The 14,102-nt window shown below is 35.2% G+C and overlaps 1 long non-coding RNA gene across 1 annotated transcript; it reads left to right on the top strand.

Annotated features, from left to right (window-relative positions):
- Positions 1–527: 527 nt before the first annotated feature.
- Positions 528–1,463, top strand: LOC131600352 (uncharacterized). The gene is made up of 3 exons (XR_009283116.1): positions 528–593; positions 1,200–1,278; positions 1,387–1,463. It is a non-coding gene; the product is annotated as an uncharacterized LOC131600352 (long non-coding RNA).
- The last annotated feature ends 12,639 nt before the right edge of the window (positions 1,464–14,102 follow it).

Genomic DNA, 14,102 nt, shown 5'->3' on the forward strand with positions numbered 1-14,102 from the left:
TACCGTTGTTGGCAGCGGCAATGGAACCGAGACTGGACATATCATTGTGACTACTATTGGTGGTAGAAATGGTCAGCCAAAGCAGGTATACCCCCTTAATTTGGAAGCTATCAATGGTTTGTGCAGTTCAAAATCATTCCAATCTTGCACCATCTCATAAGCTTTATGTTATTGTTTGTATGCAAATGTCTCCTCAAAGTAGTAGTTGTGGTTTTGAATTAGGAATAGCTGCATTTCTCCTTGAAGTTAAGTATTGAAAAAATGAAACAAATCTTAAACATTTTGGTATTATGCCTGTTCAACTTCCTGCTGACTAGAATCTATTTACAGTGACTAGCATATGACCGGTTTCATATGTCTAGTGATTGGCAAGTATCTTACTAATTTTTAATAAGTGATGATGAGATACTATTGAAAAGGGTGACAATTTCATATGGTGTGGTTTTATCCTTTTATCCTTAATTGTCGATATTCTTTCTCAATTTTTTTGAATTTTTACATTGAATAGTTTTGTATATTTCTTAATGTTTCAGACTATAAGCTATATGGCAGAGCGTGTTGTAGGACATGGATCATTTGGAGTTGTCTTCCAGGTATCAACATGGATCCTGTTGATTCAATCATGACATGTGTTACTTTTGTCACTTCAACATAGTAGCATTTCATGGCTTTAGTTATGATATCGTGTATAATTGTAGGCTAAGTGCTTGGAAACTGGTGAAACTGTGGCTATCAAAAAGGTTCTTTGAGACGAGGTATAAGAACCGGGAAACTTGCCAAGATTAAGGAAGAACAAGGGCTTATAGCTGAGGCTGCTGATTTGATACAAGAAATTGCAGTCAACGTGAATTTGTCATGTTTTTATGGCTTATGTATATCTTTGATTTTTGGATTTAATCATGATGTTCCAATCACTCCAGATGAGGCATGATGCTTAGTTTTGTCATGTGCTGCTAGTACTGCGCCATCGGCCATGGCAGCGGCGTCGTGGATATATTTATAACCCTGTAAAATGAAGTTCCTGTAAAATGAAGTTCCTAATGCATTCTTCTTTTCTTTTTACTGTCCTATTTGAACAATGATCTTTGTAATTTTGTCTTTAGCTGTTTAAGTAGTTTTTATATAAGTTATATGATATAACTTATGTCGCAAGTGCTTAATTAACCGCTTATTTTTTGAATGTCCTGTGTTTTATGCAGTTGTTTTCTAGGTCAATGAAATGAGAGATAGACCTTCATGCAAAGTTTCTCAATGTTGAGAATGTACTTGGCTTACACGGTACTATGTTTTATTACAAATACAAACGTGATAGATATACTTGTTGTTTCACTCCATCAATTGTTCAATTTCTAATACAAGATTCTTTCTTCGGCTTTGTTGTTGTAGAGGCTCTTCGGAGATAAATAGTAGCTTTGATGAATGTAGAAGGAATCAATATGGAACTTGTTGCAAGCCATCTCCACATTACATTTTCTTTAATATTGTTATTTACAAATCTGCCGTTGCTAAAGCAGCTGGTATAATCCACTTCTAACCCTTTTTTAAAATTATTTTTTTCTTTGAATTTTCTTCTGAAAATTATAATTCTGTCAAATAATTTACCCAAATTTTGTATTATTTCAATTTGCTAAGTTATATGAGTGAATAAAATAGTGCATCTGACAAACTGGCCTTAAAGTGTGTATACCAACCTTGTTTAGTTGATTAACTTGAAATTTTGTATAGCTTTTGATTTGGCTGAATATGAGTATTTGTTTTTGGCAGTCTGTTTGGATGGACCATTGCCTGCTTATCATTTCAACCGTTATTCGGATCGGGAGCAAACAGCTGACTTGTTAATTTAGAGGTATCTCATGATCTTTCATATTATTATATAATATAATAGTATGGTGTTTCTTATAGGTTTCCTCTATATGTTTGTATAAGATCTCATATAGAAAAGTTTAAAAGTGTGTTTGGGAACACATGTTTGATGATATTTATGTGAAATTCGGTGGCAGGGTGGTGCGTGGATCATCAAATTTCATGGAGAAGGCGATTCCTTTTATGGGAATAAAGAGCAATTATGCTCAAATGAAGTTGGCGTCGATGAATTAGATGAAGAAGACCTTAGTAATAAATTCTGATTTGTACTGTTTTTCTTGTTGACTTGGTGTATCTTTTTAACTTGGGTGGACAAATTATCATTAGTAGCTTGGTTCTTTGAGTCATTTTTAGTAATGTGACTATCTAAATTCTTGTTACTTTGTAGCAATTTTTGTAGTAATAAGTTGTATATGAATTTGTCTTATTTAAATTCAAAGTATTTTAAATTAAATTTTAATTTTTATATTATGGTTATTTTAGTATACAATTAATAACATTTCAAATGAAAAATAACATTTTTAGGTTTGAATTTTCATGCTGATTACCTGCGGATTTAGCTGCGGATGTTTCATGCGGATTTAGCTGCGGAAATTTCCTGCGGATTTAGCTGCAGAATTACCTGCGGAATTTCCTGCGGAAATTATTACCCACGAAGGTTTTAGCTGGGGACGGAAAGTCGTAGGAAAATCCGCAGGTAACGTGTTTCCTGCGGAAATTAAGCTAAAATCCGCAGGTAAATCCGCAGGAAATTCGAGATTTTTTAGTAGTGACATTTTTATTTCCAAAGTTTTGTCCTATGTTGCATGCAAATTAAATTTTAGTTTTTTTTAGCCGAAAAGGCTTTATTCAGCAACTCAATGGGAAAATAGAAAGCTTTTCCTTAAACTAGCATGAATGGAGGAGACATTCGTAGTAGTATTTTAAATGAAGTTCTATAATCACATAAAATATCATTAAGGGGTTTGGCCCAATTATTTCATCAAAGATTCACCACTTTCTCGATAATTCTCTTGATCTATTTGTTTGACAACTCAACTTGATCACTAAATTTATGGTAGGTTGGGCAATCTTGTGCCCACACTGTATTTAGCCAACGAATCCTCAAACAATTTGTCATAGAAATATGTTCTCTTATCATTAATAATTGCTCGATGGGGTTCCAAATTGAGTGAATGTTTTTAACTAAAAATTTGATTAGCATTTTGGTATCATTTGCATTAAATTTGCTAGAAGAAAGAATTCTTGCTGAGAAAATAGTGTGAGGCCAATGGCATGTTCTTAGGCTTGATTAGATGGCCAAGAAAGTGCTCGATGAGTGAATTTGAGACGATTGTGATTTCTTAATCCTCATCAATAAGTGGTTGCAGTGTTTAAAATAAAAAAAATAAAAATACAAACTGAATTTTCTTGGAAAAAATTAAATGGTTGGGTAAATCATAACACATACTTAGATCAAGCAGGTTGCTTGATCTTTTTACTTTATGTTCCATTTATTTATTGGGTGGCACATATCCTTCAGTATGACTTTCTTTCAACCTCTCTGCCTCTAATTTTAATTAGCAATACGAATCTTCATGGAATAGTTTGTTTTAATCGTGGAGTTTTCTGGATTTTGGCACTTCATTTTGTTGCTACATGAATGGTTTTCTTCTCAATGCATAAATCTTTGTGAGTGAATAAACCTATGAATATTTTCTTTTTTTCAGTCCATTCTTCATGAAATTTTTCTTTTGCTTCTTCAACATGGTTTTCTATATCAACAACAATATTAGCAAAATTTGTATTTAACTTAGAATGAATTTGATTTACCACTTCACCAATTATGATCTCATTGTAGTGTTCTTTAGGATTAGTCGAGGTGATAGTAGTGAATGTGCCTTTCTTGTCTGTCAAATTTTTTGCAATTTTTCCCATATAGATCTCTAAGTTTCTGGTTGATGCATATATCTATTTCTTGTTAGCAAGAGAAATTTGCATGAATTGGTTCAGATTATCTTCCAATTTCTTATTTGGATTATTCTTGGCATTGATTGTAAAGTATTGTTGTTGTCTATTGGATGGATCAATATCTTGCATCTATCATTGGCCAAAGTTTTGAGTATGACCTCTTGTTCTGAGCCGATCAGAAGGCCAATATCTGCGGCCCATAGAACATGTTGATCCACTAAGTCACTCGTGGAGAAAAAGTGTTATCTTGGGTTATAACATAGGCCATTCAAATCCAAGATCCATCCAACAACTCCTCACCTCTTAGGCCTAAAGATCAGTAAGTTGTTATAATCGCTCTTCTATATAAAATGGAAGCCCACCAATTTCAAAGTAAAATTCAAATTCAAACTTCATTCACTCATCTTACTCTCATGCATAATTGAGCGTTGGAGTGTTAAACTTATAGGTTAGCCCCTTTTTCACTATACCATAATCTCAAATCCATTGTTGCAACTTGTAACCTTCAATCTTTGATTAATTCTGGTTTCAAAGAAAAACAATGGTGTCGTCAGTCGAAATCGAGCTACATGTCTCTGTTATTAATATTCTCTGATTTTAGATTAGTTTTGATTATTAGTTTGTCACATCTTCCAAAATTGGCAGTTTATAGAGAATCTCATTCCGCTGCACTGCATGAGGCAGTCGGAGCTGCTCAAGTCGTAAGAGATCCATTTCCTCCTTCTCAAAAGAGTCGTGATCATTTCATCTCCAGGACTCCGCTACATCAAGATCTCATTCCACCTCTAACATTTGTAGGTTGTGATCCACACCTCCAACAAGGAGAACAACCATTCAGGCCTATTGCACCGCTGGTGGTACTAGGATAAAAATCACTACTTGGATTACAGTTGTTGCAAGTCAACCTCTTCGTGCAAGGCGTGAACGAACTACTAAATAGCATGTACAACATGGTTCAACAAAAAAACTTGCATGTAATGGAGGAAAGGTTACTTCATCTCGAAGAAAAATTGCATATCACAAATACAAGATGCAATACGGTCTAGGAAGCCTCATCTTGGAGGACTCATATTATCATCCCTAAGCCAACAACGTCTCGCCGGTATGCAGTTCCAAGATCTTTAAATCATCCAAAAACCAGAGACATCATAATCCTCCCTATAATCCTAAAGAAGGGTGAGGTAGTCATGCTCTCCTTGAGGAACAGTTTAAGAATCCTCCATCCAAAAACCAATAGAGGTATCCCCATTCTTCCTATATTCTTAATAGTCGGGTATAAAAATCACTAGAAAAACCTTTGAATTTGAATGATTATGATGGAAAAGGAGATCCCAACGAGCATGTGCAACATGTTGATGAACACCTGAATTACTACCATGCCGATGAGGTGGCAAAGTGTAAGCTTTTTTCACTAAAGTTGATCGAATCGACGATGCTCTAGTTCAAATCTATGTTGGACTGGAGCGTTGATTCATGGGCTGATTTATATGAGAGGTTCATTGCTTCCTTTATGGCTCAAAAATACATTGATTGTTTCACCCAAGTATATGTGGAAGTGGGTGGCTCTTGAGAGAGCCTCAAATGCTAGATTTTTTAGAACAGTTTGAAGAGAGATAGCTCCTTCAGGAATGTATTAGGGCGCAAGGAAGCCCACAATATGAAAGATTTGTTGAATAGGGCACAAACCTTTATTAATCTAGAAAAAAACTTATCGCCCAAGGAGACGGCCAAAGGACTACAGATGCAAGCAGTCGATCATCCAAGAAGGAATCCAACCAGCGGAGAAAGGAATTCTGCCACGGGACCCGTGGCCTTTATGAAAAGTATACCCTACTCAACACCTATCAATAAAAGATCTACCAAGAGTGTTCTAAAACGAAATTCTGGAAAGCCATGATAAAAAATCCCCTTTTAGGTTAGAGAATTCTCCTAGAAAGACAAGACAAAGTACTGCCACTTTTACAAGAGCCACGACCATACTGCTAATAATTGAATCCAACTAAATGATGTTATTGAAGTCTGTTAAAGAGAAGCCACCTATCTGAATATACCAATAATGGTAAGAGGGTTTAAGAAGAGTCGGCGAAGAGCAAGTCTCCATCCAAGACGATTGATGCCTTGACTAATGTCAAAGAGATGAGTAGTTAAGAAGAGTAGCACATAAGGGGAAGCGTCAACACATTGTAGCCATTATAGGAGGTTCCCCTGAGTAAACACCCTATCTAGGGGCAATGAAGAGGATGCTGTTAGAACAAGATTTGTTCTGATCAATATTCTTAATTTTGATGATAACAAGGATATGAATTTTGTGTGAGATAATGTGGTACTCTAATACATTGCAATTTCCTTTTCAGGAAATATATAAAGAGTATGCACAAATCAGCGCTCAGAAGCTTTGACTCAGAAGGTTCAGCATGCAACATCAGAACATGGTCTGGCAAGACATCAGAAGATGGTCAAAGCAGAATTAGAACATGGGTCTATGGAAGCATCAGAAGAACTTGAGATCAGAAGAAGAAGCACTGAAGTTCTCATGGTATCACGCTCAGAAGCACTTCAAGGTCAGAAGACAAGAAGATGCTATGCACCAAGCTGTTTGACTCTGATGATATTCAAACGTTGTATACACAAACATCAGATCAGAAGAAAGTACAGGTGGCAGGCTACGCTGACTGACAAAAGGAACGTTGGAAGCTATTAAAGGCAACGTCAGTAGACACAGCGTGAACAAGGCTCGAGGTAGTTGACAAAAGCGTGAAACATTAAATGCAATGTTGTACGGAATACGCAAAGCATTAAATGCTCCCAACGGTCATCTTCTCAAGTGCCTATAAATATGAAGTTCTGATGAGAAGCAAGGTTACCAATTCTGAACGAACTTATTCTGAAAAACTTGCTGAAACGCTGTTCAACTCAAAGCTCAGAAACTTCATCTTCATCAAAGCTCACTACATTGCTGTTGTAATATATTAGTGAGATTAAGCTTAAACGTTAAGAGAAATATCACTGTTGTGATTATAGCTTTTCAGAAGCATTTGTAATACTCTTAGAATGGATTACATTAATTTGTAAGTAACTAGAGTGATCAAGTGTTGATCAGGATACTCTAGGAAGTCTTAGCTTGTGTCTAAGCAGATGTATTTAGAGTGATCACGTGGTGGTCAGGATACTCTAAGAAAGTCTTAGCTTGTGTCTAAGCATTTGTTCCTAGAGTGATCAGGTTGTGATCAGGATACTCTAGAAGACTTAGTCGTGGGCTAAGTGGAAAACCATTGTAATTTGTTGCGATTAGTGGATTAAATCCTCAGGTGAGGTAAATCACTCCGTGGGGGTGGACTGGAGTAGTTTAGTTAACAACGAACCAGGATAAAAATAACTGTGCAAATTGTTTTTATCGTTCAAGTTTTTAGACTACACTTATACAAACCCCCCCTTCTAAGTGTTTTTCTATCCTTCAGATGCTAGTAGAGTTAATGACCGTTAATAAGAAGGGCAAATACACCTCGACCAAGAACCTGGATAAACCGATGCTTAGTTTCTAAGATAGTGAAAAACTCGGGAGAATCCTAAATGATATTTTCCCTTTAGTCATAATTGTTATGTAGGCCATTTGGACGTGTCCCCGATAGTGATTGATGGCACCAGCTCCTATGACATAATGTATTAGGAGCTATTTGAGAAAATGAGCTTAAAAAAGGAAAATTTGTGGTCGTACGAGGGGTCTAGTTTACAGGAATTCAACGGCACAACAATCCATACTTGGGGATACATTCAATGATGACCTTGTAGGAGCCAAAAGGATTTACCAAGAATTTCAATAGGATCAAAACAAAGGAGAATGCATGCCATGGAGATCAACGTAGCTTCACTCATCGGCCAACTGAGGAACATAAAAATTCGGCCTCCCACAGGTAGAACATACCACACCAGTCAAATAAGATCGAGACTAACTCAAAAAAAACAACAAAAAAACTGGAGAATAAGCGATGGCAGGATCACCTAGTTATGTTGACATTTTAATGAACAAAAACATCCTTTTGAAATATCATCTCAATGTACTATGATATTTTCATTTTAATGAACAAAAACATCCTTTTGAAATATCTCTTTTCTTTATGGTTATGTAAGGTAATTACCTGTCAGGTGTACGACCAAAGAGATCGAGGCCCCAACACAAAAACTTAGGGGTATTGTCATAAATGTCACAGACGTATGACTAAAGTAATCAAAACCATGTGATGCAAAGTGTAGCAACCTGTCCTAAAAATAAAGATTTAGAGTCGCCACCTATTCTACCAGGGCGAATAGGAAACCCTACGCAGTTAAGAGATCGGGGTAAGATTATTATAATCAGGTCGAGGGAAGGTGTTAGGCACCCTCAACCCTTTCCTAAGGTTTTTTCTAAGGCAATGGTTTTATGACTAAATTTATTAAGGTCAATAGCTAAAGAAGTGAAAAGGGTGAATGGTAAGATTCGAACCTGATTAGAATTTGGGGGAAGGGAAGTCGCCTTGTCGCCAAGTGCCTACGTATCTCCTTATGGAGAATCAGAGTCAACGTAGTTCGGGCACAGGGTTGTACGCCTTTGAATTTGATTTGGTATGGTTTGAAGGCTTTTTGAATGGCCTATCGTAGTTTTTGAAATGCGAAGTTCGAAGGTATTTTGAACTACCTTATCGTAGATTTGAAAATCGCAGTATCGAAGAGATGAATTTTTTAGTGTTTTAAGTGTTTGGCGTACAAACCTGGTTTTAATTTGTTACCGTTAGTTGCGATAATCAATAGGTTTGATTACCACGGCTAACGGACTGAAGGGAGGATTGCTAACCACTATAATCGATAGACTCGATTATCACGAATAGCAAATGTGTATGTTTTAAATAATTTAATTATCGTTACTCCTCATAATCGATAGATACGATTACAAATAATAACGAATTTGATAAAGGGGGAATGCTAATCATCGTAACCAATAGCTTTGGTTAAAACCATTTAGCAAAATAATGTTATTTTAATTTGTATTTAATTATTTAAAGGATTGATTATTACCCACCGCGATCAATTGATTTAATCGAAGTGAATAAAATTCTAAAATTGTTTGGCTAAACCCTAAGTCGGTTAGAAAATCTTAATCCTAATACTTTGGCCAATGGCCAGTGGGATTGAGCAAACCCTAAACTTAATATATTTCTCTAAGGTTTCTCTTACGATTTATAATTAAAGATTGATTAAAATTAATTAAATCAAATTAATCGAGGAAACAATCGGGAAATAATCGGGACAATCCTAATGTTAATTATAATTCTAATCTTAATTTAATTAAATTATAATCCTAATTAAATAAGTTAATTGAATTAAATAGAATTATCTAATATTTAATCTAAATAAATAAAATAGAAATATTAACAGAAAAACCTGGTAATGGTTTTGTGTGGCTGAGATCTCGAGGGAGCATGGTGAACCTTGCATTCTGATACGTTAGATTGGATTGTAGGAGATCCAAAGGCTGAGCAGTGCATCATGGGCGCGTGTAGGGGAATGGCGCCGGATCTGGAAGTTTTATCAAAGAAATAGAGAAAAACAGCAAAACCCCCAAGGCAAGAGTCGAACCTTGGTCTTGATGATTATGAACATATATGCCTTGCCAACTGAACCAAATTTTCAATTCGTTAATATAATAATGATCACTCAATAAATACAAAACAAAACGCCAAAATACTAGTTGGGAAGAGAGTCCAAGTGGGCCCTCCGGAGTGTTTGAACAGCCAATCAGGAAGAGAGAGAGAGGGTCTCCGCCAGTTGACCAGCCAGTAACATTTGGAGAGAGAGACAGCTTGCGCAGACTGGCCATTAAAAGCACTCCACGCGTGAGTCAAAGGGTCAAATCCCTGTTCATCATCTTCATCATGAGGATAGCTACGAATTAGCTTCAGCCCCGGCCGTGGTTTAGCTGCGTTTTTCCGTAGCAATTTCTGAAACATCAATACTCATGAAAAAACCGTTAAACATAATCAGAAATGAGCCCAGATCCACTAAGACGAGTCTTCTGAATTCAATGGTGAAGTCGTTTTGGGCAAACGGGGCACGCAAATAGGAAAACGAAATCAAAGCTTTCTTGTGCCCTAATAATGGCACATCGTGTTGTGGGTCTCCAAGCTTCGCTCCAATGATTCAAATAGCTTCTATACAACCCCATGAACTCAAATATATAATTAGATCACATTGAAACACGTAAAAATCATGAGTATTGAAATTCAAGAATGTGAAAAAAAATATGATGAATATAATAGTTATTTAGGAGTTATGGGAGCTGTTCAGGGGGTTGTTCTTACCTTCCCTTACCTCAAAAGCAAAATCCAATGGTTAAATGGCTCTGAAACAGTCTCCCCATTAGGATTTGAAAATTTAAGTTTTATGTGTATTTTTGAACTTAGAAACCCTAGCTCCCTTTCCCAATTTTTCGTCTCCTCTCTCTTGTGGTGTGTTAACAATATATATAGGGTTGTAAGAATAGAATAAGATCATGCCCTTAAATAAAAATCAAATTTGATTGAAAATTTTATATTAAAACTTTCTATCTTGGTCCAATCTTGTATCCTTCTCTTTCCCATCTCGAATGTCACGAAACTTGATCAATATTATGATTATTGGATGATTGGATTTGATTGGCCATTGAATCTTTGATTAAAACTTATTTATTTCATATTTATATAATTTATTAATGTTTAAATGAATGAAAATTCAAATAAATAAAAATAAATATAATAAAAATAAAATAAAAGGTTTAAGAATCCTTTTATGGGCTATGGACACGTTTGGAGTGCAAATCTTAGGCATATTAGTTCAAAAACCAAGTTTTGATCAGTTAGGGTTTCATGCATATCTTGAGAATTACTCAACTTCAACCATGCGTATCTCTCTCAATTTTAACCCTATGGAGGTGTTTTTGATCAATTTAGAAAGCTTAATGTGTCCTCTAAATGATCCTTTTGGTTTCACCTCAATTGAAGCTTCCATGCTCAAGTTATGAGCTTTCACCCAAAAGGTGTTTTTGTTGACTTTTTGGAGGACCTATAATCTTTTGCACCATATCTCTTGAATGAATCATTTATGGCCTTGGCTCGTGAGAGACAAAGTTGTAGAGAATACAATTTCCTTCAAAATAGGCTTTGGTTGGGAAATTTTTGATACTCCATGTGAATGTTATGACTAGTCAAAGTTTATTTGACTTTCCCTTTAAAAACCCTAACTTGAACCTTTTGATTTTGTTCATTTATGAGTTTTTATTAATGGATCATGATCAACATTTGATCAAATGATGGGTGTAACCTCACATACTTGATGTTTACCAAAAGTCAGGAGTTGTGACTGTACTTTGACCATAGTTGACCTTTAAGTCAGCATAGTCGATTATCGATCACCTGAGCCATTGAGTGAGTAATCCTTGGAAGTGAAGCTTGCCATTTGACATGGAGATACTTCGAGACGTATGATATTCATTGATATCCATTTGAGGCCTTAGACATTCAAAATCCTTTGATAAAATGCAAACCCTAAGTTTGTATAGGGGAGAGTACTTTTGAGAAAACCTTTGATCCTTGAGTTATTGGAGATGAAATGAGGAGGGCAAATTTTGGGGTATGACACAAAGCACATACACAAATAAAGTGGCAAAACCACTAAATTGCCGATAATTAGATTGTCCCTTTTGGTAGCTAACTACTCTAGAGACCATGGTGGATCTGCCACATGTTAACCTCAGATCAAGTTTTCACTAGGGTGGGGGAAATGGTATTGGCCCTTGCTCGAGCACAGCCATATACACGTCTTATAAACTTTGAGTGAAAACCTCGTAAGTAAGTTATAGCAAAGATTGGAGAAATTATCTTAGGGTCTAACACATACACCTTAATTAGGTAACAGCGTTATCTTAATTTCAAGTTCATGAACTCATGTTTCCCAATGCACAGCATTACATTTACATCAGAAAAAAATTGGAGAAGGGCATGGCTAATCTGGGAGCGAAGCGACACTCCCATCTTTAACTATCTAGTTTGTTCCTACTTGTTCCCTTGAAATATGCAAAGGAGAGTAAAATGTTATACTTTAAATAAAGCATTTTTAAAAGACTCTAAAACAACAATGAGAGTAGCATTGGACGCTTGATCTAGCTTTTGAGTCAAATAGACATTCTCAAGGCACGAGTTTTCAAGATCCTCCTAAATGCATGAAAGAGACGCCTATGTAGAAGATATAGTGACTTTACCAGAGGCCAAAACATGAGAATTGAGTCTCCTTATACAAAAATGTCTTATGGGATTTTTCTCCTTGGATATCTGAATTAAATTCGTCTAGAATAATAGCTGAATTAGTTGGATATGATATGCTCCATAAAAATCTCCAACAAAATATATGATTTTTTAATATCAAATTATATCTGATCTTCTCCTTAAACAAATCACACAAATATTACTAACAAATCTATAACAAATCTGATTGAATCCCAATTAGAAATTTTGCACCAAACAATATCCATCTTGTCCTGCTGACAAGGGTCATATGTTGTACTGCACACATGTTAAAGCATCATGTTCAACATGTTGCACCAGTACATCCAAATTAAATCTTTTCCATGAATTGTAGATCTTCTTGTAGAGTGAATCTTAGATAAAATAAATTAGAACCAATACTACAATACCATGTGTCTATTGTAAGAGACTAGATGTTACATCACACATGTTAAAATATCGTGTTCCGCATGTGTCTCGTCTGCACCTGAAACAACTTGAACTTTCCCCTTGTTGTTTTGCACAATGCAGTCAATCCTAAAAGGACCAACAATTTCTTTTAAAAAAAGTCAAATGAAAAAAAATGAGAGTGTCTTTTTATCAAAAATGTTGTCATTTTTAGAAAAGCGTTATTTAAAAGAATAACTTTTTTGTTTATAAGAATTTTTTTTTAAAAAAAAACAATGTTATTTTTCTAAACACTTTGCTTAGAAAAACATCATTAATATTGATAGTTTTTTTTAAATAAGAGGGTGTTTTTTAGATTTTTAAAAAAGTTGCATCCTTTTTAGATGCGCTTTTAAAAAAAAAAAACTATTTATTTTCCTTCTTGTTTTTTGAACATTTTCAAAAAAAAACACACATAAATGGACATTCTTAAAACCCACATATGGCATTAGTACTAGAAGTAAGCAAATTAATTGTGTGATCATACCTAAGGAACGAGTACTTAGTTTATAAACTAGTTGACCTCTAGTATGTTCCTTGCAGTTGTTATTTCTACTAAAATTATCTTTGCAATCATTAGTGAATAAATATGAGTTTAATGTCGTAAGTAATTTTGAGATAGGTGATAGTACTTGTCTGCTTTGAATATGTTCCATATAATTCAAAACGGTGTGTGCAAGTCGGTATTTCTAGATGCTTTACTAATTGGCTAGTTAATTATCTAAGATGGCCTAATAGATGGATTATTGTGTTGTATTGTCCTGATACGCTCATCTGGGCATCTTTTATGTTATGTCTTTGGGCATTGACATTGGGCTTGTTATGGCTTAAGTTTCAATTTTTTGAATAAGGGGGTTATTTTTTCCACCCTAAGGATTTCTCCCACACCCTAGTGAAAAACCGAAACTATCCCTAAAATATAGCAATGTAATTTTGGACGCACCCCAATTCACACACAACTCATTCGTAAATGAGTCATATCTTGATTTTTATCAACAATTAATACAAAAATAATCTTAGTAAAAGTTACGGAAATGCACATCTGGATGAGTCTTTAATCAAAAACAAGTCAGACCCTCCCCATTTCTCATTTCTAACATACTATCGCAAACTCTCAAACTTTCTGAAACACTCAAACTCTCTCAAAATTTCAAACTCTCTCAACTTACTTCCAAGTTTCTACTCTCAACATCCAATCAATTGAAGGGCTCAACATCAAACTCACATTTGGTAAATTTTTTAATCCATGTTTTTCACCTTTGATTTATCTGCACATGCATTTGTAGAAATTGAGCATTAGATTTTGTAATATACATTAATATATATTTAGTGTTCTATTAAGGTGGCTCTGATCTCTTTTATGGTGATGCATGCTGGTCCTATATGGTTAGCATTCTAATGCTCAATTCAGTTCAAGATTCAAGATGAGTATAGTGAAAAATTGGAGATCAGAAATTGTACCTTGTTCTTAGCGTGTGAACTAATTTTATACCTTGGGTCGAGGGAAGTTGATTTGAGATGTATTAGACCTTAGTCATTTGAGCCTTTGGCCGG

Source organism: Vicia villosa, linkage group LG4, assembly GCF_029867415.1.
Source record: "Vicia villosa cultivar HV-30 ecotype Madison, WI linkage group LG4, Vvil1.0, whole genome shotgun sequence".
NCBI lineage: Eukaryota > Viridiplantae > Streptophyta > Magnoliopsida > Fabales > Fabaceae > Vicia > Vicia villosa.